Consider the following 6,898-nt stretch of genomic DNA (forward strand, 5'->3'; position numbering starts at 1 on the left):
GCGGACTCTCAACCACTGCGCCACCAGGGAAGCCCGCTTATTGTGTATTTTGTTGAACTTCCTCAAAGGATTTTCCTTGTCAGACCAGGTGCCATGATTAACGGCATCTGTGCCTCATTTAGGAGACGCGCACCGTATTTCTCAGCTCTACCCCACGCTCAACCGTTCAGAACTAAGGAAGGAAAATTACAGCATCAAAAGGGATTAAAACAAGCGATTTGCTGTTGGAGCCTTTCAAAAAGATCTGGAACACCTATGATTCAGCAAATGGAGAATAACTTTAAGAAATAAAAAATCATTTAGTTGCCAGGGCAATGTGCTCCATAAAAGGAAACACTCTATGGAAACCCATTTCCTAAAGGGTACCTCCAGGTAATGAAGGTTTAATATATGCTCTTCCATTCCCGTGTTCATATGCCATTTTTATATTCCGACTCGGGCCTGTCTACTACTTCTTTCCATGCCCTTTGTGGGGTTAGATTAGAGAGGTAGGGTGTTAATAGGGGACTTGATGAAGATTGAAGACCCACTTTCTCCCCCTGGAGACCAGCCTGATTTGAACAAATCGAGGAGAACAAAGCAGCCCTTCTGTGTCCTTGGAAGGAAACCTGTTCTGTGTCCGTTTCTGCAGCCAGGTCTGCTCCTCCCAGGGAGGGATGGGGGGTCGTCCACAGGGATCCCGGCTCGGGGAGGACACGGTTCCTGCGCCATCTGGGCCCACCCGAGTCACTCCACACGTGCACCACCTTCATCGGTGCTGCTGGATGGCTGAGTAGGAGTTGGAGCCTGGGCTGGAAGGCAGTGAGTTGCCGCTGGGGGCCTACAGGACGTGCAGGTTGAGCTGTTGACTGGCCAGGCTGGTGTCCCCTGTCCCCAATTCCTCACTGTTTTCCTCCTTCTGGCTGCTCTGCTGCTCAGGACACTCAAAGTGGACATAGCGGAACACCTCGTTTGCGGTGTTGTGTGTTCCAACGATTCGGATGAAGGAAGTTGGCTGTCTTTCAAAAGTTACTGATTGCCAGGATTTGCAGGTGACTTTAGTTCTTTCGGCTACCGTGGTCCACTGCTGCTGGTTGGTGGAAACCTCAACATAATAGCTGTAGCTCTGATCTTCACAGTCCCACAGTAATAACCACATTGACCCGATCATGTATGGCTGTGACAGTTGAACCCCGATTGTACCACTTCCCAGCTGATGACATGTATAGCCAGAATCCCAATCAGAGCTCTTGGTGTCCTCGTTCAGCAAGGTATTTTGGCCCCGACTGACCCCTTCAATCACACTGGCACAATCAGCAATTGTTGCAACGTTCTCCATGGGCACTATTAGCCCCTCCTCCAGAGTGAAGGTTTTGTTTGTAAACATACGTTCAAGAGCCACAATGTGAAAACTCTTATTCACTGTGTTGTGAGTCCCAACTATCTGAATATACCTGTTGACGTGGGCTGGAAGATATAACTTTTGCCAAGAACGACCCAGATATTGTGAACGATCAATTACCCTGATCCAATCAAGTTCATCCATTGACACTTCAATGGAATATGAATGAGACCGGCTATCTCGGTCCAACAGGAATATCCGAATATGATTGCTAATGGATGGCTGACACGGCTTAATCTCGAAGCCAGAACGGCCGTCATTATCAGTCAGATGCCTAGAAAATCCATGATCCAAATCATAATCTTGGGTGTCACCATCTGATAAGACAGACTTCATCTGCCCTTTTTCCATCTGGGCTGCATACTTCATAGTTGCAATGTCCTCTTCTGGTATGAGCATGCCTCTATAATTGAGGTCCATGTCCCGGCTCTCTGATTGAACTTTAATAGTATCTGGAACGGCATCAGGGGACAACAGTCCCAAAGGCCTCACATCATTCAGAAGTTCAGTGAGGCTCATCAAAGGCAAACACACAGCCTGCGTGATTTCAGCATGATTCTCCTTTGAATTATGCTTACACAAGTTTAACAAGGCTAGGAAAATATCTTTTTCGGGAGCTGCAAATGAATCTTTTAATACGACGTTTAAAAGTGCTGTTTTAGAAAGGGAGAGGAAGGCTTGGCTTGAGAACACCTCCTGAACATTTCTGTCCACAAATATGCTGCACATGCAAGTTAACTTGGGAAGTGAGTAGAGACTGGAAACATCAAAAGTCATACAGACATTCTGCATGTTAAGTATGGTGCAGAGGTACTCAGAGGTAGAGTCCTCCAGCTCTGGAAATCCATATTATAGCCAGGCTCAAAAAGTCTAGCAGCACCTCCTCCTTCTTTTTTTTTTTTTTTTTTTTGCTGTACGCGGGCCTCGCACTGTTGTGGCCTCTCCCGTTGCGGAGCACAGGCTCCGGATGCACAGGCTCAGCAGCCATGGCTCACGGGCCCAGCCGCTCCGCGGCATGTGGGATCTTCCCAGACCGGGGCACGAACCCGTGTCCCCTGCATCGGCAGGCGGACTCTCAACCACTGCGCCACCAGGGAAGCCCACCTCTTCCTTCTTATCTGTCAGCCTCGCCTGCCTAGTGTATTGAATAGATATATGGAAGTAGCATTGCGACTTCTGCAGTGGTGTCCTGGAGAGGGATTTTGACTTCAGGCTGAGATTGTCACATTCCACCATATAGTAATGCTCCAAAATATTGGCACCTGACTGCTAAAATTACCCTGTGGGCAAGAAAACATTTCTTTTCCACAACAAATGTGACATGGCCATATTCTTCCCCAATCAACAGGGCACAAATATTTTCAGAAATATGTGCACATGGTCAATTTCCCCCACTTCAGCAAAGCGGCAAAGAGGGTGGCTGTTACTCATCTTGTAGAACAGTTGATAGTCGTGGATCCCCACAATGTTCCTCTGAGACCTCACCGCCCTCACAGACGCCTCTTCCACCCATTCCGCACCCCCATCGTAGCCACGGCCCCCTCCTCCACCGTCCTCGCCGCCCCTGCCTACCTTCCCATTTAAATTTGTGGTTCTGACATAAGGAAAAGGAGGACAACGGCTCCTGGCATAGGCAAGTAGCAAATCTCTATCACAGTCTGTCTTTTGGCTGTTAAACATCCGTTTTATACTCCCTTCCCACATCTAGAACACACTCATCTTCCAAAAGAGAAACCTCAGATGTCTCACCCTCTGACATCTAGCTCGAAGTCCTTCTTTTCAGGCTCAGATGTGACTCTTCATGTTCCAGTGACCTATAAACTAAATGACAACCCATCTGCTAAACAACGATTGAGAATAGGTTTTAGTGGTTAAAACTCTCATTCAAAAAAAGGGGGGAATGGGCAGCATGCAGCCGTCACTGGTCTGTAGCAATCACCAAGTGCAGTTGAGTAGGATAGCGGAGACCTCCAGCCCTGGCAGTAGGGTCCGCTGCCTGGTTCACTGCCAAGTTCTCTGGGTCTTTTATCTCATCACCCCACTGCTTTATAGCCCATGGTTTCCTTTCTCAAGGTCCAAGGTGGCTTCTGGAGCTCCAGCCCTCACACCTATGTACCAGTCAGTTGGATGGTACAAGGAAGGGAGAGACGCTATAGGACATAAAGGTCCTTTGTGGCTGTGGCTCAGTTTCTTCCCTGTCTCTCATCCTCCATGGCTGCATCTCTGTGGGCACTGGAAGGTCTGCTTCTCGGAGCCTCACTGTCTTCAGTCTGCTTCTGCTGGTGCAGGCTTGGGGTTCACAGTGTACTTTGGAGTGGGTTGAATTAACTCTCACAGGTTATATCAGGCCAGTCTTGGGATTTTTTTGGCAGTAAAGTTCCATTGAAAACTTAGTAGGCTTCCAGACTTTTTTGCTTTCACTTGGAACCAAGATTGTTTCTTTTAAGCCTGAAGACCATCATCTTTCAGTTACTGTCTCTGTGCTGTCCATCCTTCTCCCTTTGAAATACTCTATTTCATGGCTTCCAAGGCACAAATTTCTTTCTTTTCAGTTTTATTGAAATGTAACATATTTACATAAAAGGGTGCAATTTACAGTATACAGCTTGACAAATTTTCACAAACTGATCAACCCTATGTGACCGACACTCAGCTCAAAAAACAGAACACTACCCGGAGTATAAACCTTCTAGCTACTACTTGCCTCAAGGGTAACCACTATCCTGACTTCTAACATCATAGATTTGCTTTGTTTTGCCTACTTTTAAATTTATAAAAATTATATATAAATGAAATAATCAATATATGATTTTGTGTCTGGATTGTGTTGTTCAAAGCCCTAAATGTGGGTATCAACCATATTATTTTGTGTGGCCATAATTTGTTTATTCTTATTGTTGTGTAGTATTCCACTGTATGAATATACCAGGTTATTAATCTATTCCACTACTGATAGGCATTTTGAGGTAGTCACCAGTTTGGAGCTAGTACAAATAGTGCTGCTATGAATATCCTTGTATTTATATTTCAGTGAATTTATATACATATTTCTGTTAGGTATTGTCTCAGTTACCTATGGCTGCATGACAGTCTCATTTTAGTATACTCATTGATTCTGTGGGTAAGGAATTTGGATAAGATACAGAAGGTACAATTTGTACTCTAATCTACCTTGTCTGGGGCCTCAGCTAGGAAAACACAAATGGCTGGGGGTGATTCAATGGCCAGGGGCTGGAATCTTGTGGGGACTTCTTCCCTCACTTATCTGGTGTCTGGGCTGGGATAACTCAAAGACTGGGCTAAACTGGAACTAGACTTCAGGGTACTTGTCCACAGTCTTTCCATGTGGCTGAGGCTTCCTTACAGCATGGGGGCCTCATGTAGTCAGACTTCTTACCTGGAGACTGGGAGCTCTAAGAGAAAGTATTCTAGCAATTGAAATGGAAGCTGTAAGACCTTTCATGATCTGGCTTCAAAAGTCACACAGTGTCAGGACTTCCCTGGTGGTCCAGTGGGTAAGACTCTGTGCTCCCAATGCAGGGGGCCCGGGTTCGATCCCTGGTTGGGGAACTAGATCTCACATGCATGCCGCAACTAAGAAGTCCAAGTGACGCAACTAAAGATCCCGCACGCCACAACAAAAATCCCACTTGCCGCAACTAAGATCTGGTGCAGCCTAAATAAATAAATATTTTTTTAAAAAGTCACAGTGTCACCAACACCACACTTTATTGGTCAAAACAGTCATAAACCCTCCGTGATTCAAAGGCAGTGGATATAGACATCTGTTTTTTGATAAAAGGAGTGTCAAAGAGTTTGCAGCTGTGTTTTAAAACAGCCACATACCTCGGACTAGAATTTTGGGGTCTTAGGATACGCCTATGCTTAGCTTTTAGTACTGCCACCCAGTTATGTGGCATAGGTGTGTCAATTTATTACATGAGCAATGTATGAGAGTTCTGGTTGCTCCGCACTTCTGCCAACGCTTGATGTCACCTTTTTCATTTTAGCTACTCTGGTGGTTGTAAAGTAACAGCACGTTGTGATCTTAATTTGCATTTGCCTGACAACTAATGATGCAAGATTGAGTGGGCTGAATGGTGCACTCAAAAGACATCAGGTCCTAATTCCTGGAAGTTGTAAATATTATCTTATATAGTAAAGTGTTTGCAGATGTGATTAAATTAAGGATGAGATGAAGAGATTATCTTGGATTATCTAGTGGGCCCTAAGTGCTATAACAGGTATCTTCATAAGAGAGAGGCACAGAGGGGGAGGGGGAGGGAAGATGGAGGTAGAGATTGGAATGATGCAGCCTGAAGCCAAAGAATGCCAGCAACCACCAGAGACCAGAAAAGGCAAGGGATGGATTTTCCCTCAGAGCTTCCAGAAGGAGTGTGACCGTGCCAGTATCTTGATTTCAGACTTTTAGCCCCCAGAATTGTAAGAAAATAAATGTCTGTAGTTTTAAACCACCAAGGTTATGGGAACTTGTTACAGCAATCCCAGGAAACTAATATAAGAACATTTTCATTTATTTATTGGCCATTAGGATATTCTCTTTTATGAAGTGCCTATTCATATATGTTGCCTGTTTTTTGGGGGGTTGTCTGACATTTTATTTATTGATGTGAAGTGGTTCTTTTAATGTATTCTGGATATAAATTGAACTGATTTGAGTTCTCTGGGAAGCAGAGACCGAGGTGGAGTAAGTAGTATGAAAAGCTTATGGTGGAGTAGCACCAATGAAAGAAAAGGAGAGAAAGCAGGATTGGGAGGGGGCCATCAGACTACAGTGTAGACCTGAAGCTCTCTGACAGCCCAACAGGGAGCTCTGGAGCAAAGGCTGCCCATTAGAGGAGTCCCATGGTGGGATGGAAACAGCTAGGACCTTGTACGAATGCCTTGTTTATCTCTGGTTGAGGAACACCCTGCAAAGAACATGGTTGGTTATCAGTGCCTTTCTCAATCATTGGTCAAGAGCCACCACAAGAACATGACCTGGGCTCAAAAGCTGATGTGGACCTGAAGGAGCTAACAGCAGGAGGTTGTGAGTTAACCACACTCCTCACAGGTCTGCAGTGAGTCCTCTCTTGAAGAGGGATCTGAATTGTGCATCCCAGCCTGCCATGTGAGTCCTTTATTGTAAATATCTTCTCCCACTCTGTGCTTGCCTTTTCACACTTTTAATGGTGTCCTTTGATGAACAGAAGTCTTTGATCTGAACGTAGTCCAATGTATCTTTTTTTTTCCTTTATAACTCGTTATTTTGTGTCATGGTGAGAAACATTTGCCTACCTCAAGTTTTATCCTAAAAGATTAGTTTTTTAACCTTTCACATTTAGACCTATAATTTACCTAGAACTGATTTTCATGAATGTGAGGTAGGGAGTCAAGATTTATTTTGTCTCTTGGGCTATTCAATTGCCTTAGAAAAGAACATCTTTTCCCCTTTTCCCCACTGTACTATTGCAGGTGTTGCCTTTGTCATCAATCAGGTGAACATATATGTTGATT

General features: G+C 44.9%; 1 pseudogene; it reads right to left on the bottom strand.

The window, feature by feature from the left end:
- Positions 1 to 748: 748 nt before the first annotated feature.
- Positions 749 to 2,812, bottom strand: LOC101334198 (BTB/POZ domain-containing protein 9-like; annotated as a pseudogene).
- Between the last annotated feature and the right edge of the window lie 4,086 nt (positions 2,813 to 6,898).

The sequence above is a fragment of the Tursiops truncatus genome, chromosome 14 (assembly GCF_011762595.2).
Source record: "Tursiops truncatus isolate mTurTru1 chromosome 14, mTurTru1.mat.Y, whole genome shotgun sequence".
NCBI lineage: Eukaryota > Metazoa > Chordata > Mammalia > Artiodactyla > Delphinidae > Tursiops > Tursiops truncatus.